At 47.4% G+C, this 24,376-nt stretch overlaps 1 protein-coding gene across 1 annotated transcript in view; it reads right to left on the bottom strand.

The window, feature by feature from the left end:
• SH2B3 (SH2B adaptor protein 3) overlaps positions 1-11,123 on the bottom strand; it is a 75,776-nt gene extending 64,653 nt beyond the window's left edge. The window contains exon 1 of the mRNA XM_083629458.1: positions 10,281-11,123. The gene's annotated coding sequence lies outside the window, so the exon portion shown is untranslated. The remainder of the gene's footprint in view (positions 1-10,280) is intronic.
• Between the last annotated feature and the right edge of the window lie 13,253 nt (positions 11,124-24,376).

Raw genomic sequence — 24,376 nt, 5'->3', positions numbered from 1 at the left:
ACAGGTTGTAAAAATAAATGCTGACCTTGCAAGGAAAAGTAGGGAAAGGTGTATTGTGGAAGTTCACAACTGGACACTGAAAGTTTCCCCAAAGTGCAAAGTGTGCGTATGTTCATGCACACACACCTTTTCATAAAAGGCCCCTCACTACTAACAAAAAATTGTCATTACAGTCGTACCTTTGTTTTCGAACAGCTTAGTTCTCGAATGTTTTGGCTCCCGAACACTGCAAACCCGGAAGTAACTGCTCCGGTTTGCGAACTATTTTTCGAAGCCGAATTTCCGACGGGGCTTCCGATTGCCTGCAGGAGGATTCCGTTCGACTTCCAAGGTACGACTGTATTTGTATTGAATTTGGAGAACAGGCAATACCACTGTTGATCGGTGAAGTATGCCTGTTTCCAGTCTCTCAATCTGCAGGCATTCTTTAATATTTTTAACACTGGCCTGTTAATTTTGGTAGCACTAAGCAGCCTTCCAAACCCCTCCCCTTGCTGTTTCTTCTCAGCATTTGATAGTCAGAGGTACATTGCCCTGGGCTATGGAGGTTCCATTTAGCTGCCATGGTTAGCATATCGGACGTGGACACAGGAACCCTGGCTCTGGACTTCTTACAGTCCTCCGGAATTGCGAGCCACGGCCCTCTGTATCCATCCTTAATCTTCCCGGCATATGATACCAGCAAGTCACAACAAGAGGCTCTGAGACTTCAAAAAGGCCGAGGCAAATCCCTCACAGATGATCCTCCTGGATGTTATCCAGATATGGCATCAGCTCCCAGGGGGATGGGCGGAGAAAAGGGAGACGATCTTTCATTTTAACCTGCAACCCACTGAGGAAATTCCAGACAAATAAGCCTTTGAGAAACCCAGTCTGCTCTGCTCTCATATGACCAGAATGAGGGGGGAAAGTGTCTTGGGTGGGGGAAGGCACCAAAATCACAAACCCAACTGCAGAGATTATCCAAAGACCGCTCTTCTTACCCACAAACCTAGTCAATAATAATAAAAACATTTTTTTAAAAGTTTAAAAGTGTTGAGCCATAAATAAACTAGCAACGAGCGCAAGTTAAATGAGTTCTAGTATTGTCCCACCCCACTTATAATTTTTTTTTTTTGCATTTATGCACTACAATCCCCACCCACATATGAAGTTTGAAACCAATTACCAATGATCTGGAATGCATAATCCCAGAGGGAGGCACACCCGGTCCCATCCTGACTCGCTCTGCCCACAGTGATTTTTCAAATAGGCAAAGAGAACAGGAGAAGATGGTTCACTTGATATATTCCACAATTCACAGAGGGTAAGGCTGTCTGTAGCTATGAGTTGTGATGGTTGCTTCACACCCACCAACATTTCTGCTGTGCTGCGAGACGCTGTGGTAGCCCTTATCTCAGAGGGCTTTATAAGGAGATGAGGCTAATATGATTGAGGAGGGGGTGGGTCTATTGACCACAGGTCCCATCAGCCCCAGCTGGTAATAAATCAGGTAACTAATAATTCGCTGTGGGTTAAACCACAGAGCCTAGAACTTGCTGATCAGAAGGTTGGTGGTTCGAATCCCCTCAACGGGGTGAGCTCCCGTTGCTCGGTTCCTGCTCCTGCCAACCTAGCAGTTCGAAAGCACGTCAAAGTGCAAGTAGATAAATAGGTACCACTCCGGTGGGAAGGTAAACGGCGTTTCCATGCGCTGCTCTGGTTCGCCAGAAGCGGCTTAGTCATGCTGGCCACATGACCCGGAAGCTGTACGCCGGCTCTCTCGTCCAATAAAGCGAGATGAGCGCCGCCACCCCAGAGTTGGTCACGACTGGACTTAATGGTCAGGGGTCCCTTTACCTAATAATTTGCTGCCCTTTGGGAATACCCCAAATCAGCTAACCGAGGCAGCTGCCTCACTCGGCTTAATGGTAGGGGCCAGCTTAGCCCAAGAGACATTGTTGTTACGAGTGTGTACCTGGACTCCGAGGTACGCAGCCAGCACTCAGGTGTATATTCATATGCACACTGCTGAGAGATTTAGGATCTTTTGCTGGAGTTATGATGTGTGCTTTTTTAAGGGTGTGTATGTCAACAATCTTATGCCCACAAGAAGCTCTCACACAAAGAAATAAAAAAGGCTTGGTTTATTACAAAAAATAGGAGGGACAGAATATATAAAAATGCTGCTTTAGACAGCAAAGCTACAGTCTAAGCAGGTAGCATATAACAATATCTAACACACCTTGATTAAGGAGTGGAAGATTCCCTAACTAGTCTAAAAGACTACAGAAGAATGGACATGACAATTTTGCTATAAACCCACACTATGAGGAGGAGAAAAGAAAGTATACCTGTCCTTAAAGCAAACCAGAGGGGTGCTGAATAAGTTCTGTCCTGTTGGAGCTAGGAGAGCCCAACTAAGCTTTGCATCTATTTTATTTTTTTAACACCCTTTCTTGCCAAGGCATGCCAGGGGAGCGGGTTTTGGGTTGTGAAATTTCTATGATTTCCATAGATACTTCTGGAATTTCCCGCCCTGGTTCTCACCTTGCCCATCTTAGTGAAGAATGGCTGATAGTGAGCGATTACCTGAAACTAGGCATCTTTGTTTGACATCCTTTACATCACCTTACCATTGCGTGGATGGATAAGGAGCTGAGTACAGTCGTACCTTGGAAGTCGAAAGGAATCCGTTCCGAAAGTCCATTCGACTTCCAAAATGTTTGGAAACCAAAGCGCGGCTTCCGATTGGCTGCAGGAAGCTCCTGCAGCCAATCGGAAGCCGTAGAAGCCCTGTTGGACGTTTGGGTTCCAAAGAACGTTCGCAAACCGGAACACTCACTTCTGGGTTTGCGGCGTTCAGGAGCCAAAATGTCCGAGCAGGGCCAGATTTAGGTTTGATGAGGCCCTAAGCTACTGAAGGTAATGGGGCCCTTTATATGTCCAGCTGTCCTTTGTCAACAACAAATTGTTGCTGTTTTTTGTGTTGTAAAAGGTAAAGGGACCCCTGACCATTAGGTCCAGTCGTGGCCGACTCTGGGGTTGCGGCGCTCATCTTGTTTTATTGGCCGAGGGAGCCGGCGTACAGCTTCCGGGTCATGTGGCCAGCATCACTAAGCTGCTTCTGGCGAACCAGAGTAGCGCACGGAAACGCCATTTACCTTCCCGCCGGAGCGGTACCTATTTATCTACTTGCACTTTGACGTGCTTTCGAACTGCTAGGTTGGCAGGTGATGGGACTGAGCAATGGGAGTTCAGCCCATTGCGGGGATTCGAACTGCCGACCTCCTGATCGGCAAGCCCTAGGCTCAGTGGTTTAGACCACAGCGCCACCCGCGTCCCTTTTTTGTGCTGAATGTACGCTATATGGTAATTTATGGACCTAGTATGTATCTAAAGCCATTTGCCACTGTTGCTGTATGTAGGTTTTAATTTATTTGTTTTTTATCATATATTTTCCAAATGTACATTCAGTTTTTTTCCCCTTTAAATTTCCTGGGGGCCTCCAAGAGAGTGGGGCCCCAAGCTATAGCTTGTTTAGCTTATACAGTCATACCTCGGGTTGAAGTTGCTTCAGGTTGAGCGCTTTTGGGTTGCACTCCGCGACAACCCGGAAGTAACGGAATGCGTTACTTCTGGGTTTCGTCACTTGCGCATGCGCAGACGGTCGAAATGACGTCACGCGCATGCGTGGAAGTGGCGAATCGCAACCTGCACATGCGCAGACGCGGGTTGCATTCGCTTCAGGATGTGAACGGGGCTCCAGAACGGATCCCGTTCGCATCCTGAGGTACCGCTGTACGTAAATCCAGCACTATGTCCAAGTACCAAGGCGTTTGGGAGCCAAGGTACGACTGTATTTACCTGACAGCTAAATTTGCATGCGTTAATTGTTAAATCAGATGTGTGTGGCTATTCCTGAATGCCTTTTCAGCAGGGGGCTGGAATCTGGCTGGTTCCATAGTCACCAAAGCTCATCTTTGGATGGTCTCATGTCGTATTAGAGTTATGTCAATCTTATGCCATGACCTACAGAGATAAACCATATCATAAATTCAGATTCACGCACACCTCCTTACACTTCTTGCTCTATAATGAGACGCTGCTTTCTGGGAACAGGCCAGCGGACAGTTGGTTTGGACAACTGCTCCCATCGGTCCCAGTCAGGAGAGCGTCAGACTTCTTCAAAGCAATTCTCCTTTCTCCCTGCCTGCACCCTCAAGCACTCCCCTCCCTCCATAGGAGCATTCGAGGCCTCTTCTCCAGTTTCCTTGACAGCTAATCCTGGCCTCAGGTTGCTGCAATCCCTTGGCACCTGTAGAGGCCAGTCACCTGTACAGGTGGTGTCATCTCAATATGAATATTGTGGGTTGGAGGATAAGTGCTCCAACATGGGGCAGAAATCCTAACTTCAGTGGTCTAATGAACCTTCAGCTCCACTTTTTGCTTATTCAGAAGTGTATTTTCTCACAGAGCATGGCCAAAGTTGGTGTAACGCGGTGTTAAGTGGTTAGAGTGTTGGTCTAGGACCACAAGGGTCCGGGTTCAAATCCCGACTCCCTACTGAGCCACAATGCCCCAGAAAATTGCCTTCCAGCCCTAACCCACCTCAAAGGGTTCTTGATAGGGTGGGTGCGTGGGGGGGGGGGGAAACGAACAACACTCCCTATATCTTGGGCCCTAAATTACAGTGGTACCTCGGGTTAAGTACTTAATTCTTTCTGGAGGTCCGTACTTAACCTAAAACTGTTCTTAACCTGAAGCACCACTTTAGCTAATGGGGCCTCCTGCTGACACCGTGCTGCCGGAGCACAATTTCTGTTCTCATCCTGAAGCAAAGTTCTTAACCCGAGGTAATATTTCTGGGTTGGAGGAGTCTGTAACCTGAAGCGTATGTAACCTGAAGAGTATGTAACCCGAGGTACCACTGTAATTGCAAATTAAAAGGAAAAGTCTCTGAGCTTCCAAATATCGATGGCAGGAACAGAGTGAGATGAGTCAATGTGGCCAAAGATCTGAGAATGAAGAGGTTAAATGAACAGCTTTGTGACTGATATTACTACCACTATTATTATGAAGAGCCAGATTCACTGACCACCAAGAGTATGGTTCCACATTCTGATTTAATTCTTCTCTTTCTTCACAGCCACAAGGATTATAAAACTTACAGCCTTAGCTCAACAGTAAAGAACCCTCTTTGCATGCAGAAACACCTAGGTTCAATCCATGGTATCACTCGGTAGAGCTGGGAACGTCCCCTGCCGGAAACCCTGGAGAGCTGCTGCCAGTCAGTGTTTACAATACTAAGATAGATGGACCAGTGGTTTCGCCACCGATTCTCATGTTCCTAGGGAGCTACAGATTCTAGCAAGTGATCCGGAAAACCAAAAAACAAGCTAAACTTGGGGGTGGGTGGGTGTTTGTTTACATACCCACGGAAGATACATCCTTTCAGCAAAATAACCCTTAATCTTAATTAATCTGGTTTCTAACAGACATCTAAATATATATAATGATGGGGATCATCGGCTCTCAACTAGCAAACTATTCCCCAAAGCAGAGGGAATCCTCTGCCCCCTAAAAGGGCATTGCATATTGTTGCCTCTTAGATCTAAACCATGGGTAGGCAAACTAAGGCCGAGGGACCAGATACGGCCCAATCGCCTTCTAAATCTGGCCCACGGACGGTTCGGGAATTGGCATGTTTTCACATGAGTAGAACGTGCCCTTTCATTTAAAATGCATCTCTGGGTTATTTGTGGGGCCTGCCTGATGTTTTTACATGAGTAGAATGTGCACTTTTATTGAAAATGCATCTCTGGGTTATTTGTGGGGCATAGGAATTCGTTCATTTTTTTCTTCAAAATATAGTCCGGCCCCCCACATGGTCTGAGGGATGGTGGACCGGCCCACAGCTGGAAAAGGTTGCTGACCCCTGGTCCAAACTAATAAACAAGGTCCAGACCAGGGGTAGGCAAACTAAGGCCCGGGGGCCGGATCCAGCCCAATCACCTTCTAAATCTGGCCTGTGGACAGTCCAGGAATCAGCGTGTTTTTACATGAGTAGAACGTGTGCTTTTATTGAAAATGCATCTCTGGGTTATTTGTGGGGCATAGGAATTCGTTCATTTTTTTCTTCAAAGTATAGTCCGGCCCCCCACATGGTCTGGGGGACGGTGGACCGGCCCACAGCTTTAATAGTTTGCTGACCCCTGCATAATACAGTTAAAGCACATTGTGTTTGTTGGATTGGAAAGGGTTACAAGGTGACTAAAAAGAGCCTTAACAAGAGTAGCATTGGGTGTAAGAGGAATAGTGATAACAGGGGAGGGATTTGGGTCAGCCGGCCTAATTTGGATCACCCTGAACCAAAAAACACAGCCATCCTTCAAAATCTGCACTTCTCAGAATTTTGTGGTGCAGTTCCCCGGCCAAATTTATATATACTAAGGGGAAGATTGCCTAACACCATCCATAGCAATGAAATAACATTATGCTAGGCGGGGCGAAATTACATTTTAAAATGTTGGTTATTAGGAACAATTCACAATAAACGGCTGGTGAATTTTCATGACAACTTCTAAAGAGAAAAATCGCAACAACAAAAAAGAACAGTTGGAAATCAAAACTGACGGATTTGCCACCTGTGGCTGGATAATTTCAGTACGTGCAGCTTATTGTGGGGGGTGGGGAGATAAATTCATTCTCTGTCCTGAAGTCCTGAAAGGCATAGCAAAGCCACAGGCCATCTTTTGCACCAGGGCAGGCTAGCAAAGGCCAAAGGATCACACCAACCAATTCTTCTTTTTCCACATACACTCAGAACACAGACTTTCAAGAATATCTTAGTGGATTTAAGGGGAAACACAGGAAATGGCTGACAGCTAAAGCACTTTTTTTGTTTCTGTTTTTCAGAGATGGGTCAAATGCAAACTAATGGCTGGACTAATTCCACAAAAGCACATACATTAGCATTGCACGTAGAAAAGAGAAGCCTGGCATTCTCAGCTTTAATTTACGTCGTTTGTGGGTTTTTTGGTGTTTTTTTCAAGTTTCCAGTCATTGAAGAGGAAGGGTTGCTGCAACCTTATTTGGCAGTGGGGCAGGGAAGATTTGAGGGGGGGTGTTCATGATTGTGTCTAGGACCAAAGGGCCCCAGTGGGGAGGGGGGGCTACATGAAGGAACTGGGAACACCCATTCAGTGGCGTAGCGTGGGGGGTGCAGGGGGGGCGGGCCGCACCGGGCGCAACATCTGGGGTTAGGGCAAATCCATGGGTTAGGGGGCGCAAATCCACGGGTTAGGGGGCGCAAATCCACGGGCTAGGGGGCGCAAATTACTTGCCTTGCCCCGGGTGCTGACAACCCACGCTACACCACTGCACCCATTTGAGAGGCTGCAATTTTGCTGACATTGCACGTGTAATGTATTGGTTGTATTTATTTTTTCTGCCCATTTATATAGCCTGACTTTTAAAAATGTTGCTTTTGTCCAAATGTGCGCCAAATCTAGCAGACAAAAGGTTTTCCAGGCATGGCGAGAAAAAGTTAAGAGAGGAAAGTGTCTCCGTGTTTGTGTTCTATTTTAGCTGCCCAATCAAAAAGGCACAGGTTCCCTGGCCCAAACTGGCAACCCTCCAAGCAGCAGCACATTTTGCATCGAGGTGCATGGAGGCCACCCCATACCAGGTAGCAGGGAGAGAGGACCCCCCCCAACTTAGGGGTGGCAGGTTCAAATACCGACCAGCTTGTTAAATCAAATTACCTAGTCAGGGGGAGGTGAGTCTTCAATATTTCACGTTTGGATTTTCAATTAAAACCCTTCCCTGGAAAGGCTAATGTCTGAATGACAACTGGTCTGGGAAAAGTATTGGGCAGATGCCCTGATCGGATTTTATCTGGACTGAACAAACTGGGCATCTGCATGCCGTGGGAAGATTTTTGGACTGATTTGGCAGAAACATCAGTCTGTGAAGAGATGCTGCGAAGCTACAGAGGGGAATCTTGGACTTAAAAATCACACAGAAACACACTGTTTTGAGCTATCTCGCTTGCCGGAACAACTCAGAGGCTGTGGAAAATACAGCGGCACCTCGGGTTAAGTACTTAATTCGTTCCAGAGGTCCGTTCTTAACCTGAAACTGTTCTTAACCTGAAGCAACACTTTAGCTAATGGGGCCTCCTGCTGCCACCGCACCACCGGAGCATGATTTCTGTTCTCATCCTGAAAGCAAAGATCTTAACCTGAGGTACTATTTCTGGGTTAGCGGAGTCTGTAACCTGAAGCATATGTAACCTGAGGTACCACTGTAATGAGGATTAACATCAGAATGGCTTATGGGAACTATCAGGAATTATTATGAAAAGCAGTAGAAGTATGAGGTGATCAGATCCAGCCCCCCCGACCTCGGAGCATAGTGCAGTCCCCCCCAATTTTTTTATAATTTGGCATAATATTTGGTCTGTTGGGTTATTGAATAATATTCATAATTCAGAATATATGATGTGGTTTGATTGGGTTGTTAAAATGGACAATTTAATAAATATTATTTAAAAAAATAATAATAGGGGTGGCAGGTTCATACATTTAAAAGGGGTGGGGGTCTGGGGAAGGTGTCCCGCACACAAGATCGTACATTCAATTGGTCCAAAACGCAGCGGCCACATTCCTGGCTGGGATGCTTTCACATCTCATAGAACTCTCCTTGTAAAATAGCTGCACTGATTGCCGGTTTGTTTCCTGGCCCAATTCAAGGTGCTCACATTGGTGTTTAAAGCCCTCAGTCACTCAGGCCCCAAACACCTGAAAGACCACCAGACGTCCCCTTTCCCAGGGACAGTCCCCAAATTTACAAACCAGTCCCCATACAAAATCCATTGAAGTTGAAGTGTGTCCCCATATTCACAGAAAAAAATCTGGTAACCTTGCTACAGACCCTCTCAGGTACCAAGATAAACCACCCTTTTGGGTAGTTCCATCGCCCTCAGAATTTTAAGGTTGCTGGGTGGCCCGGGGGAGAGGGGATTCCCCCCCCCCCCGTGGCAGCCCCTAAATTGTGGGGCTCCCTCCCCACAGAGATGCGCCTGTCTGTCACCTTCATTGTACAGCATTCATTTCAGTGAATGCTGAAGATTCACTTCTCAACCCTGGCTTTTGGCGCTTGAGATGTGGTTATTTCTAGAACCCACCGTAATTCTGGGATTTTAAGTTCCTTCAAACGGTTATGCCTTGCATCTTGCAGTTATTCTTATAGATCATGGTTTGGTAATTATTATTAAGAGTGAATTTCTGTTTATCATTTGCTGATGTTTTTCGAGAGTTAATTTTATTGTGTGCCAATAGATTATTGACCATTACAGTGGTACCATGGGTTAAGTACTTAATTCGTTCCGGAGGTCCGTTCTTAACCTGAAACTGTTCTTAACCTGAAGCACCACTTTAGCTAATGGGGCCTCCTGCTGCCGCTGCGCTGCTGGAGCCGGATTTCTGTTCTCATCCTGAAGCAAAGTTCTTAACCTGAAGCACTATTTCTAGGTTAGCAGAGTGTGTAACTTGAAGCGTATGTAACCCGAGGTACCACTGTATTCCATTTAATATAAGTTGTACCACTTTAACGTTATAACGTGTGTGTTCTTTGTTGTATATTTTGTTTCTTGTGCATAGCAATACAGAAAGGAGGTATACAAATTAAAAGTGAAATTAAATGTTCTAATTGCTGTGATCACCCCAAAATCTTGGGGTGAATTGGGGGGGGATAATATATGCTCCTACACTAATTATAACAATAATAAGCTTTGAGGGAGGCAAAATGGCAGATCACAGCCATTCCCCAATGTACGCAGGAGAGCAGGGAAAAGCAGTTGCAAAAATCCTGCACTCTTCACATCTAAACCCAGCTGTCAGAAATCCAACAGGGGCAGCTTTCCCATCAGGACTCATTTCCATGCTGCCTGCTGGCTAAAACGGCACCTCAGCTCATCCTGCCCACCCCTTAATATCCTGAGCCAACAGCTCCTCAGTACTAAGGAATGGGCACTCTGTCCATGCTCAGGGGCACTCTTTTTCTGTACTACAGCACAGGGGGAAACCCCAGGTTTTTTGGGGGGGGGCTCGTGTTTTGTCCCCAAGCAATCAACTTTGAATAAAAGATGCCCTTTTTATGGGGCGAGGGGATAGTCCTCAAGCAAGTACTGTAAACCCAAATTCGAAGTATTTCCCGGAGCAGAGGCGCGCTAGGTGAGCGGTCTGCTCCGAGGGAAGAAAAAAGGGGGAGCGGCAGAAAGTTGGGGGTCCCCTTACCTGTAGGAGAAGCCGGCGCTCGTCCCGTGGCCCATGGTGCGCCTTGCCCGGCGCCCGTCCGCCCCCAGCCCTCGCCGGGGCGGCAGCAGCAGCAGCGAGGAGAGTCCGCCTCGTCGAGAGAGAGATACAAGGCGGTGGCGAAGGGACCAAGCTCGCCTCGCCCCCTCCAGGCGCCCGGGCGGCGGTGGCGACGCCTTTTTCGGGCGGTTATGTAAAAGGCAGCCCGGGTCCGGGAAGGAAGGAGGAGCCGCCCCTCGGGGGCCGCGGGAGAGCCGGGCGGGCCGCGCGCTCTGGCGGCGAAAGGCTCCTCGGGGCGCGTCGTCGGAGGGAGAAGTTGGCGCTCTGGCGCGCTCGGAGATGCGCCCGGGCGCGCAGGGAAACTTTCTAGCGCCCAGTTTCGGTCCTCGAGAGCGGAAGGCGGCCGGGGTTGTGTAAGCGGGAGGGCCGCCGAGCCGCCGCTCCGCCGCCCCGCATCTTTCCCACCCTCGGAGGCGGCTCTTCGCCTCGCCAGGAAACGGCGCGCAGGGGCGGAGGAGAAAGCGCGGAGAGGCGGCCGAGAGCGCACAGGAGTTGGAGAGGTCGCGGGGCTCCCCGCGCGCCCCTGCTCGCCAGCTCCGTAGGGGAAGAGGGCTGCTCTCTGCCTACACAAGGCTCCGGGTTCAAGTGTCTGCCGGCCCGTGTCGGTAATACTAGTCTGGATGGGCTCTGTATGAGGCAGCGCCTTGTTGGAGGAAGGGCGCAGTGGCAGAGCAGCAGCAGAAGGCTCGGGTTCCCTCGTCAGCATCTGAAAACCCGAAGCGCTGCTGCCCATCCGTGTCGGCAGTACCAATCTGGGTGGACTTCGTATAATAATAATAATAATAATAATAATAATAATAATAATAATAATTATTATTTATACCCCGCCCATCTGGCTGGGCCTCCCCAGCCACTCTGGGCGGCTTCCATAAAAACCAAAAACAGAGTAAAATATCACACGTTAAAAACTTCCCTGAACAGGGCTGCCTTAAGATGTCTTCTGAATGTCAGGTAGTTATTTATCACTTTGACATCCGATGGGAGGGCGTTCCACAGGGCGGGCGCCACTACCGAGAAGGCCCTCTGCCTGGTTCCCTGTAGCTTTGCTTCTCGCAATGAGGGAACCGCCAGAAGGCCCTCGGCGCTGGACCTCAGCGTCCGGGCAGAATGATGGGGGTGGAGACGCTCCTTCAGATATACTGGACCGAGGCCGTTTAGGGCTTTAAAGGTCAGCACCAACACTTTGAATTGTGCTCGGAAACGTACTGGCAGCCAATGTAGGTCTTTCAAGACCGGTGTTATGTGGTCTCGGCGGCCGCCCCCAGTCACCAGTCTAGCTGCCGCATTCTGGATTAGTTGTAGTTTCCGAGTCACCTTCAAAGGTAGCCCCACGTAGAGTGCATTGCAGTAGTCCAAGCGGGAGATAACCAGAGCATGCACCACTCTGGCGAGACAGTCTGCAGGCAGATAGGGTCTCAGCCTACGTACCAGATGGAGCTGGTAAACAGCTGCCCTGGACACAGATTTGACCTGTGCCTCCAGCTCCCAGCCCCCGAAGACGGTCCAGAAAGATGTTATGGTTGATGGTATCAAACGCCGCTGAGAGATCCAGCAGAACTAGGAAACAGCTCTCACCTTTGTCCCTAGCCCGCCGGAGATCATCAACCAGTGCGACCAAGGCAGTTTCAGTCCCATGATGAGGCCTGAACCCCGACTGGAAGGGATCCAAATGGTCCGCTTCTTGTTAGGGAAAGGGCCGAGCAGCTGCTTTGCTTGCAGAAAGCTCGGATCCAGTCCCCCCAAAGTACTGCTGCCAGCCCGTGTTGACAAAACTGGCCTGTATGGGCTCTGGATGAGGCAGCTTGTTGTTAGGGGATGGGCTGCGTAGCGCAGTGGCAGGGCAGCAGCTTTGCTTGCAGAAGGCTCTGGGTTCTGTCCTTAGCACCTGAAATCCTGCAGGATGCTGCCAGTCAGTGTCAGCAATACTAATCTGGGCGGACCAGCAGCTTGAAGCAGGATAAGGCAGCTGCTTTTTTTCCTTTTAAAATATTTTAACTGAAATTTTAACAGACATAAGAGAGGTGTGCAACATACAACGTGAATAAAAACTTTTTGTCACATCAACAAAGGGAAGAGTTGTTTGCAAGCGACCTTTACTTTTTCTGGCTTGGAGTCCAGGAGAGAGTGAGAGGGTAAAATAAGGAGATAGAGAAGGGAAATTTAGTCCAGTTCTGAATGCATCCCTTCCAGAATGAAGCATTGCCTGTAGGACAGCACAAACTTTGCTGTTTGTTTATAAACTCGGTGAAAGGTTGCCAAATTACTAAAAACTGGCCTTTTTTGGTTGTGCCTCACATCAGCCGAGCCAGCCGTGCCAGTTTTTCGTACCACTTGTCGGAAGTCACCCAGAGTGGCTGGGACAACCTAGTCAGATGGGCAGGATAAAAATATTATTTTTATCAATTTATTATTATTTGTGGTATGACAATGTGGTTTGCATCTTTCCAATGAGTTGCTAATTCTGATCTAGCAGCTGCCTGGAGCAATGCTGATTGAATTTTTGTGTTAACAATTGCCAATAATGTAAGGTTGCCAGATTTTTTCAATGAATCCGGGGACACTTTTCAGCTTCAATGGATTTGTATGGGGACTGATTTGTAAATCCGGGGACTGTCCCTGGGAAACGGGGATGTCTGGCAACCTTACAATAATGCTATCATGGGACCTGAAATCATCACCCATCATCATCATCACTTTTAATTTGTATACCGCCTTTCTATCTTACAATACTGAAGAAACAAAGAATGTACACCTTATAACAATCTAACGCAATGCAAAAATGTGATAATGAAACAGCTTTAAAATAAGCAATCTACATCAAATAAAGTAACATTCAACAATCATTAGAATAGTATAATATCAGCATATAGAAATTAAACAGAAACCCACTCTTAAGAATCACAATAAATAATTTTGAAAATACAATCAGTAAAACAACGTCAAGCCACAGTGCATAAAATAATGCAATACAAATTGAGAAGCAGAGACTGGAGGGTGAGGCAAGTCAGGTGGAAGAAGGCCTTGCCTCATGGAGTCCCTCCCCTTACGGTTCTTCCTCCAGGACCAGCTTCCTTATGAAATCGCAGGTGGGATGGTAAACACCTTGTTCCAGAAATGGTTCGTCTTCTTACAACTCCACTAAGGCAGCTTCTTGTTAGGGGAAGGGCTGTAAGGCTGTAGCTCAATGAGAGAGCGCCTGCTTTGCAGGCAGAAGGTTCCGGGTTCAATCCCTGGCGTCTCCAGGTAGGGCGAGGTGTGTCCTCTGCCCGAAACCCTGGAGAGATGCTACCAGTCAGAGTTGTTGTTGTTTAGTCATTTAGTTGTGTCCGACTCTTCGTGACCCCCTGGACCAGAGCACGCCAGTCCCTCCTGTCTTCCACTGCCTCCCGCAGTTTGGTCAAACTCATGCTGGTAGCTTCGAGAACACTGTCCAACCATCTCGTCCTCTGTCGTCGCCTCCTCCTTGTGCCCTCCATCTTTCCCAACATCAGGGTCTTTTCCAGGGAGTCTTCTCTTCTCATGAGGTGGCCAAAGTATTGGAGCCTCAGCTTCAGGATCTGTCCTTCCAGTGAGCACTCAGGGCTGATTTCCTTCAGAGTGGAGAGGTTTGATCTTCTTGCAGTCCATGGGACTCTCAAGAGTCTCCTCCAGCACCATAATTCAAAAGCATCAATTCTTTGGCGATCAGCCTTCTTTATGGTCCAGCTCTCACTTCCATACACCACTACTGGGAAAACCATAGCTTTAACTATACGGACCTTTGTCGGCAAGGTGAGGTCTCTGCTTTTAGACAATCCTAAGACAGATGGAACAACAGCAGCCTAACTCCAGGTAAGGCGGTTTCCTAGGTTCCTAACCAGATGTACCAACCCGCAACTTGGGACAGTCTGAAAAAGGGTTTGGACAAATTCACGGAGGAAGCCAAGGGGGGGAGACAACAGTTGCCTCTGAGGTTGTTGAGGCGCATGAGCAGGAATGGGATTCTGTGCTCAGGCCATGCTTGGAGGTTGCTGAGACTAGATGGGGCCTTTGCAAAGTCTGCTCTGATGTTCTCCTGGAACTGGCACCCCCCAGCCCACTGCCAGCCAGAGCCTGGGGCTTGGAAGTCTCTCACATCTGCTAACAGAGATGATGATGATGATGATGATGATGATGATGATGATGATGGTAATAAACCATTTTTATCTATATCCTGCCCTCCCTGGCCGAAGTCGGGCTCAGGGCCGCTAATATCAGATATATAACATTAGTATTAAATCAAACAATAATTAAATTACCTCCTAAAAACAGGTCAAATCAAATTAAAGTCTAATTCAGGGGTCAGCAAACCTTTTCAGCAGGGGGCCGGTCCACTGTCCCTCAGACCTTGTGTGGGGCCGGACTATATTTTTTTTGGGGGGGGAGGGAATGAACGAATTCCTATGCCCCACAAATAACCCAGAGATGCATTATCAATAAAAGCACACATTCTACTCATGTAAAAACACACTGATTCCCAGACCGTCTGCAGGCCAGATTGAGAAGGCGATTGGGCCGGATCTGGCCCCCGGGCCTTAGTTTGCCTAAAAAGGGAAAGGGACCCCTGACCGTTAGGTCCAGTTGTGGCCAACTCTGGGGTTGCGGCGCTCACCTTGCTTTATTGGCTGAGGGAGCTGGCGTACAGCTTCCGGGTCATGTGGCCAGCATGACTAAGCTGCTTCTGGCGAACCAGAGCAGCGCACGGAAACGCTGTTTACCTTCCCGCTGGAGCGGCTTTCGAACTGCTAGGTTGGCAGGAGCTGGGACCGAGCAACGGGAGCTCACCCCGTCGCGGGGATTCGAATCGCCGACCTTCTGATCGGCAAGCCCTAGGCTCTGTGTTTTAACCCACAGCGCCACCCGTGTCCTTAGTTTGCCTACCCCTGGTCTAATTAGATGGCTTTCCGCAGGGTTAGGGTTGGGAACAGTAAGTGCTCATTGGCCCAACTGTTTACACTGATCTTATATGAATGGGCCTGTGAGAATTCTGGGAGGCCTCTTTCATATTCTTATACAAAAAGAAAAGGGGAGTCAGGCTGAGCCCTGACCAAAGGCCTGGCGGAACAACTCCGTCTTGCAGGCCCTGCGGAAAGATGTCAAATCCTGCAGGGCCCTGATCTCTTGTGGCAGAGCGTTCCACCAAGCTGGGGCCAAGGCTGAAAAGGCCCTGGCCCTGGCCGAGGCCAGCCTAATCTCTCTGTGGCCTGGGATCTCCAAGGTGTTATTATTTGCAGACCGTAAGGTCCTCCATGGGGCGTACCAGGAGAGGCGGTCCCATAGGTACGAGGGTCCTAGGCCGTATAGGGGTTTAAAGGTTAAAACCAGCAGCTTGAACCTGATCCTGTACTCCACCAGGAGCCAGTGCAGCTGATATAGCACTGGATGAATGATATAATTTTTCTGTTCCAAAGCAAGAGGTGTGCAGGAGAGAAATGGTGTTTATGTGTGTGTGTGTGCATGGCTGGAATTTTAGATAAATTGAATTAGGCAGTGCTTTTTTTCTTTTAAAAGTGTTTAGGGGGTACTCTCGTTTTGACCCGGAAAACACACCATTTAATAGTTCAAATCGGGGAAAGTAAACAGACAAAAGTACAAAGATTCCCAAAATGTTTAGGGGTATGCATACCCTCAGAAAAAAAGAACCGGAATTAGGATTCCCTTCTCTAGCCTGACAAAAAATCCGGTGCAATGGCTTATTGTGCAGCCAGCGCCCCCTGCAGGTCAAATATCCAAAATCTTCCCCATGGAATCAGAATTGTATAATTGCTAGGGGAGGGGACGGTAGCTTTGCTGTGGGACATGTGCTCCTTCTGGGACAGTCTGTCCTCCTTTGGCCCCCACCCTGCATTCAGCTCTCACCTGTGGCTCCTGGATGCTGTCAGCATGCGACAGGCAGTGGCCACACCTGGAGAACGGCTTCGGCAGGCCGGCTAAACCAGGTGCGGGGAGCGATAGATCACCACAGGAAGACCAACCTGGAACCATTTTGATTCCTAAACTGAGCAAATGTTTTCTCTGCAGGGTCAAAGTGGAAAAGCCTTCCCATTGTCTTTTCCTTCACAAATCCTCTCTTAAGGGCGCATTTAAGATATGAATAGGGTGTGAGCCTGTGACCTGGCCCAGGAACTAAGTATTTATCACTACAAAAGAATGGCCAGGCTCCCCAGGCAATCCAATAAAGTAACCTGCCAGACAGGAGATAAACAAGGACAGGAGAAAAACAACATGCAAATGTTCTGTTTTAGACAGCTTTTTTTGTGTGAAGGTGTGATGTATCTGAGGGGTGGTCTTAGGTTACACCCCTTCTGTGATGTATGTATGATGTTTCTGGGGGTGGTCTTGATCTACAGGAGGGGAATTTCAAAAGTCTTTATAAGGCCTTGCACGCCATTGTTCTGGGTCCCTCCTCTCTCCTGTGGGTGAGGGGAGCACCCTGTTGCAACAGATCAATAAAGATCAAGCTTACTAGCTGCTTTGCTTCTCAATATTCTCTGGTTGGCCTCTGTTATTTTCTCCTACCAATAGGGAACCTATGTAAGGACTCTATATGGGCTCTTGGATACCCCATAAGGGAAAAGGGCAATTTTTGTTTACAACACTGGAGAGGGAAGTGAGGGGCCGTGGGGCTCATCAACCTGGGAAAGGAGCCCGTCTAGGAGAAGGAAACTCTGAAAACCTCTGAAATAAATAAATTAAGGTCTTATGTATATAATAAAGGTTCATAAATGTACCAAGCAAACACGTACATAGATATATAGGCCACATGTCTGAAGCTGCACAGGAGAGCAGCCATGGAGCCATTTTGACTCCCAGGCTGACCAGGTGTTTTCTCTGCAAGGTCAAATGGAGGGGCCTCCCCATTGTCTTTTCCTTCACAAATCCTGCCTTAAGGGTATGTCTGTGTATGAAGAGGTTGAGCCTGTGACCTGGCTCAGGAACCAAGTATTTATCATTACAAAAGACTGCCCAGGCTCCCCAGGGTATCCAATCAAGTAAGCATTAACAGGTAACCTGCCAGACAGGAGGTAAACAATGCACTCAGATTTCTGCTGTAGACCACCCTTTCTGTGATGTAGGTATGATGTATCTGGGGGGTGGGCTTGGGCTACACCCCTTCTGTGATGTAGGTATGATGTTTCTGGGGGTGGTCTTGGGCTCCAATGTGGGCAATTTAAAATATATATATAAGGGTGGACACACCTTGGTTCTGGGTCCTCCTCCTTTTGTTTGTTTTTTCCTCCGACCGATGGAGAACCTACAAAGGACTCTATGAGGGCTCTTGTGTCCCCTATAAGGGAATAAGGGCAGATTTTCACTTATTACAACTCCATTGCCTTGCAGATGTTATAAACAAAAAGCTGCACTTTTTTCCCTTATGGGGTATCCAAGAGCCCATATAGAGTCCTTACATAGGTTCCCTATTGGTAGGAGAAAATAACAGAGGCCAACCAGAGAATATTGAGAAGCAAAGCAGCTAGTAAGCTTGATCTTTATTGATCCTTTGCAACAGGGTGCTCCCCTCACAAGCAGGAAAGGAGGAGGAACCCAGAACCAAAAGTGTGTCCGCCCTTATATAGACATTTTAAATTGCCCACCTTGGAGCCCAAGACCCCCCCCCCAGATACATCATGCCTACATCACAGAAAGGGCGGTCTACAGCAGAAATCTGAGTGCATTGTTTACCTCCTGTCTGCCAGGTTATCTGTTAATGCTTACTTGATTGGATACCCTGGGGAGCCTGGCCAGTCTTTTGTAATAATAAATACTTAGTTCCTGAGCCAGGTCACAGGCCCACATCTTAAATGTGCCCTTAAGACAGGATTTGTGAGGAAAGAGACAATGAGGTTTCCCATTTTGACCTTGCAGAGAAATATTTGAGGTCAATTTGTTCAGGACTTTTTTTCTGTGGGGTTTCAGACATGTGGTTTATATATTTATGTACGTGTTTGCTTGGTACATTTATGAACATTTATTACATATCTAAGACCTTAAAATTCTTATAACACAGATACACTCGTTCATGGGAAAGGCTGCAGGAGCAAACCCCAAGGAAAAATCTGTACCTGCTGCCTTGTGGACATCTTTGGGAGAAGAAAAACTTTTCTCTATCTGCTTTCTCCAGGCCAGGCAGCACCAGACACCTGGAAGAGATTATCCACATTTACCTTTCCAGGGACATGGCCACGTTGTAAAGGCCTGTGTCCGAATCAGAGAATTGTAGAGTTGGAAGGGACCGCAAGGGTCATCTAGTCCAACCCCCTGCAGTGCAAACACTGAGTGGTGGGTATGTTTTTTTGGTCCAGAGCTTTCCCCACAAAAACTCACTCTTTAGCGTTCAACCAGGCAGAGGGCCTTCTCGGTAGTGGCGCCCGCCCTGGAACGGCCTCCCATCAGATGTCAAGGAAATAAACAACCATCTGACTTTTAGAAGACGTATTGGGAAATTTCTAATGTCTGATGTTTTATAATTCTTTATGTGTGCTGTAAGCTGCCCAGAGCGGCTGGGGAAACCAGCCAGATTGGTGGGGTACAATAATAATAATAGTTATATCTCGGGTTAAATATGCTTCAGGTTGAGCCTTTTTAGGTTATGCTCCATGGCGACCCAGAAGTAACAGAACGCGTTACTTACGGGTTTTGCCGCTCGCACATGCGCAGACGCTCAAAATGACATCACGTGCAGGCGCAGAAGCGGCACATTCTACTCAGGATGCGAACAGGGCTCCATAACGGATCCTGTTCACATCCAGAGGTACCACTGTAATTATCATCATCATCAGAGCAAACATCAATTCAGGTTTTTTCACTTGCATTTGCTCCAATTCAGCTTTAAACAGCGGGTTTTTGTAGGGAAAAATGTGGACTAAAAAGGGGGGGGGGGGTTAGACATGGAGCTTTAAAGTGTAGAGTGTACCTGGAAAGTGTGAGAGAAAGGACAAGCCCTTGCTCTCTTTTTTCTACTGAAAAGTCCCAAACAATGCAGCCTGGCTTTCTTTCACCATGGGGAAATTTTGATCATTTTGGTTACTCAGCAAGGGACGGTCAGGGGGCCCTCCCCCCCCCAGCCCAGTGGGAAGAGCAGGGGCGAGAATCTGCAGCAACACTGCAGCCAGCAGGAAGAGCAAACCTCACGCCTTCTCCATGCGTTAGGCACAACCTAAAAATAACCCAAAATTCCAAGGAAAACAGCTGCCATTCCAACTCCTGTGTTTCAAGAAGAAGAGGCCACCGTGACCCCCCAGAGAAAGAGGAGATGTGCAAAAAAGGTTGTTTTCATCGTGTGCTGCTGTTTTTTTGGTTTTTTGGCACTTCGCATCTCCTTTTTAAATCTCACCCACTCCTCTCTTAAGAAGTGAGAATTTGCAAGGGCAGGTTTACAGTTTGCAGCGTTCGTATGTTGTCTTTAGAGCGAAGCGAGCGTAAAGCATTTGCGTACATGTAAATAATAATTTACGCGGGTGGCGCTGTGGGTTAAACCACAGAGCCTAGGACTTGCCAATCAGAAGGTCGGCGGTTCGAATCCCCGCGACGGGGTGAGCTTCTGTTGCTCGGTCCCTGCTCCTGCCAACCTAGCAGTTCGAAAGCACGTCAAAGTGCAAGTAGATAAATAGGTACCGCTCCGGCGGGAAGGTAAACGGCGTTTCCGTGCGCTGCTCTGGTTCGCCAGAAGGGGCTTAGTCATGCTGGCCACATGACCCGGAAGCTCTGCCGGCTCCCTCGGCCAATAAAGCAAGATGAGCACCGCAACCCCAGAGTTGGCCACGACCGGACCTAACGGTCAGGGGTTCCTTTACCTTTAAATAATAATGACTAAAATAAGAAGTTACGCCAGAAACCCCACCAACCACCAACTACCGTACATACAGAGTTTGTAAATAAACAAAGCTCAAGCGCCACCTGGTGGCCGCCACCATGATTGCTCTGAGCAAACGGAAACCATCAGAAAATGTACCATAAATACAGCGGTCCCGTAATTTACGTTCACAACTTTATGCAGGTGGGGAATAAATAAGTAAACAGAGAACGGGGCAAACATTAGAATACAAGCGCATTTGCAGAAAAACATATGCAATTTGTTTCAATAATGCACAATTATGCCTTACTTATTGTTTATAGTTTTAGCTACATAAAATTATAAAATCCAATAAAAATATTAAAAATAAATCGATCAGTGCACAAAGCAATCCCCAACAGCAGCAGTAGAAACATCATGCAGAAAAAGTCAGCCCGGATAGCACAGTTGGTTAAGAGTGTGTTAAGAGTTAAGAGACCAAAAGTTCATCGAAGATTGGGGAAAATTTTCAGATTATTTGAAATGTATATGTGATGAGCAAACAACGCTAGTGGGATTTCAAGAAGCTCTGTGAATGATTGAGGAATATTGTGTTGAAGAAAAATAAGAGGGTGAAGGTATGTAAATTGCAATATAAAAATCAGGAAATGTGTAACTGAAAAATTGAATAATGGATGATTGTTAGAGAGGCTGAAGGAAGTTCAAAAGAGAAAATATGTGATAAATTTAGATTGGATATTATAAATGTATGTTGGAAAATTAATAAAAATTATTTATACAAATTGAAAAAAAAGAAAGAAATATCGTGCAGAAAAAGTCAGCCCGGATAGCACAGTTGGTTAAGAGTATGGTGCTGACAATGGCGAGGTTGCAGGTTTGATCCCCACATGCGACAGCTGAATATTCCTGCATTGCAGGGGGCTGGACTAGAGCCTTAGGGTCCCTTCCAACTCTATGATTCTATGAAGTCACAGGAAATGACATCATAGTTGTAGTTCATCAGCAGCCTGGGAGCAAAAGGTGTGTTTCTCCTGGAACCAAAATGAGGGGACCTTACTTATGTTTAGCGTTGATCAAAAAGTTTATGCAACTGCCACCATATCACTCCTAATACCATTACTAGGAGCTGTGTCCCTGCTCATTCCGCTCACCGACCCCACTGCCATCCCCCCACATTAACCCTCTAGAGCTTCCCCTTCTCACCTCATGCAGCTACGAAGCTTGCTTTTCACCTTTCCAACCCCATTCCTTCACAGAAATCCAGGACTGTGGTGCAGCAGTGGCGTAGCATGGGTTGTCAGCACCCGGGGCAAGGCAAGTAATTTTCGCCCCCTAACCCGTGGATTTGCGCCCCCTAACCCGTGGATTTGCGCCCCCTAACCCATGGATTTGCCCTAACCCCAGATGTTGCGCCCGGTGCGGCCGGCCCCCCCTGCACCCCCCACGCTACGCCACTGTGGTGCAGCACTACCAAACATCCAATGGGGGCTGAGCGACGGCAACCTTACATTTTTATGTATATAGGAAGATAGAGATGCAGCCAAGGGCAGTTCAAGACATTTTGCTTCCACATACAGAAGCTAACCTGACAGGACAGCTGAATCTTCAAATCTGATGATGGGATCACATATTGCACCAAATCCAAAAGCAGCAGACTATCTCAGTGGGGCTGAAGGAGGCATCTCTGTCTCCAAATAAACTCAGTGTTGCTTCCCACCCATCTGCCATCTGAGGTTGCCATTTTGCCTAATAGTTGGGCTGGGCCTGCATGCAGCTGCAAAGGCTGATCATGTTGGAGCCCACATTTGTTTGCTTTAAAAAACAAAACAAAATAAGAAATAAGACGGCAAATAACAAATAACAAACTAAATATCGATGTATGTAATTTTTATTTCTTAATTATATTTAGTGGTAGTGTGGCTGTATTGTTTTTTGTAACATAAAACCATTCAATAAAAATTATTTTAAAAACGAAACAAAACCAGTCACCTGCAGAAACTTTTTCAAAGTTTAAGTCCCCCCCACCCTTTTTTTTTAACCTCTCTGCTGAAAAAAGGCTCTCAGGCACTCCCTGTTCTCAGGCTAACAATCTAGACATGACACAGGAAGAAAAGGGATTAGGAGGCTGGAGGAAAAATGTAAGCACAAGCACTGTTTTTTAGTTACGGATGTTATGTAATGGCCAGCTGGAATGGAAAGCGTTTGAGCCCGAAGTTGCTGCACTTTCAGCAGCACTGACTGAGATGGCCTGCAGATGCATATCTCTCTCTCTCTCTCTCTCTCTCTCTCTCTCTCTCTCTCTCTCTGCTTTCTATAGTTATAAAATGTGTCTGTAGATTTCTGCCGGTTGCATGCAAAGGGGTTCAACAGACTGTGTCCAATTGTGAGTTGCTGGAGGGGCCCGTGGCGTTCATCAGTTGTATCTCCCTTAGTAGTGTCGCAGGAAACGCCCCCCCCAATCATTCAGTTTGTACAAACTCGACACACACGCACACTCACACACAACATATGCTACACTTCTGTTATAAATTCATAGAAAATCAACCACACATCGGATCTGCACCGTTCCACTTTTATTTTACTCCATGAAGGAAGGACTACAAAATGGGGAAGGTTTGATACAGGGCAGCCATAATCCCTTGCGCATACCAGCACATACACAGGAGCCCTGCCCAGCTGCTATGCCAACCCTGATGGTCCTAGACAGAAGACCATCAAGATCACAAAGAACTTGCATATAGGAGTGGATTCAGCACCGACTGGAACAATGATCAGCTCTTCCCTCTGGGGGCAGGAAACGGCAAACTCCCCTTTGTCACCTGGAAAGTACTCATGGGGAGGGGGAAAGGGGGAACCAGCCAGGTGACAGGACACTCAGATTACCACCACAACTCCTCCCTCAACCCCTCCTTTTTGTTATGTAGTTTTAGGGGTGTAGTTTGGGGGATTAATAAAAGTTGGGGTCTTCTTTTGTTCTGGGCTTCTATTTTGTTTCACCTGGTGGGAGCTGGGAGTCCTGTTGCAACAGTCTTCAATAAAGACCAAGCCTACTGGCTGCTGTTTTGCTCTGGTATTCCTGGCTGGTGTCCTTGGTTTTTTGTCCAAGGGAGCCCTCGGATTTCTCCGTTAACAGTAGCCTCTCGGCCTCCACAGATATCTCACCTGACTCGCTGCTAGTGTCAGCCTCTGTTACGGTAAAAATCTGGGTGCGAGGCTGCTCAGCCACCCAGCTCGTCGGACTAAGTCCGCGGGTCCCTGCGGAGGAAAAATGAGCTCAGCCGGAGACAGGAGCAAGCTGCAGAAGATCCACGTTTATTGCGCAACAGGTTCAAGGCGAGATTGAACAGCGAGAAAGGGGTGACATAAACTTTTGAAACTTCCCTCCATGTCCCAGAATACAGTGCAAAATACATCCCAGTTACATCATGAATACATTAAAGAGAGGTTGGGTTACACAGATTACATCATGAATACATTAAGAAGAGGTTGGGTTACACAGGATTAACATATGGAGGAGGGAGGGGGGAATATGCAGAGCTGGAGATGTGCGCAGATAAGCACATCCTGATGAGAAGACAATGGTCCATGTACTGGCATTTCCTGGAGGAAAGGCTTGGCAGAGTGATTTGACGGGATTAGGGTCTTGACACCTTGCTTGAGGGATTATGGAGGACAGGGGAGGTGTGATGGAGTCCTAGAGAAATTGAGCAAATTGGCACGTTGATTTTCTATGAATTTTATAGATTTTAGTCCCTTTTGACATTGACAATTGGAAATAAATTGATATATTGTAGCGAAGAAGAAAGTGAAGAAGACATGCCCCCCCCTTCCGTATCAGCCTCTGACACCAGCTCTGTCCTGTCCTCGAGTGACGCCAGGGCTCCAGGCATCCATAATACTTTATGATAAGCTGTATGGGGCTCAAACAAGCCAATTCATTCCCTCCACTCGCATTTTCCGATTTCCTTTTCCAAATGGTATTCAATATCCTGTGATTCCTGGTGATTACTGACTCATTTCCCACACGCTGCCCTTTTCCACCTGGCCCGACAAGCTCCACTTCTCCTTGCCTCCCCAACAACTTTGTTTATTTTGAAAAAGCACATCTGTACAGCCGTAGCACAAACTGTTAGGACTGTGTGCAATGCTGAAAGCACAAAACTAAAACAGTACAGTTAATCATTATACTGGCCGGCAGCACCTGCAA

Source organism: Podarcis filfolensis (assembly GCF_964270895.1).
Source record: "Podarcis filfolensis genome assembly, chromosome: 8".
Classification (NCBI taxonomy): domain Eukaryota; kingdom Metazoa; phylum Chordata; class Lepidosauria; order Squamata; family Lacertidae; genus Podarcis; species Podarcis filfolensis.
This window is presented reverse-complemented; position numbering and strand designations above follow the sequence as displayed.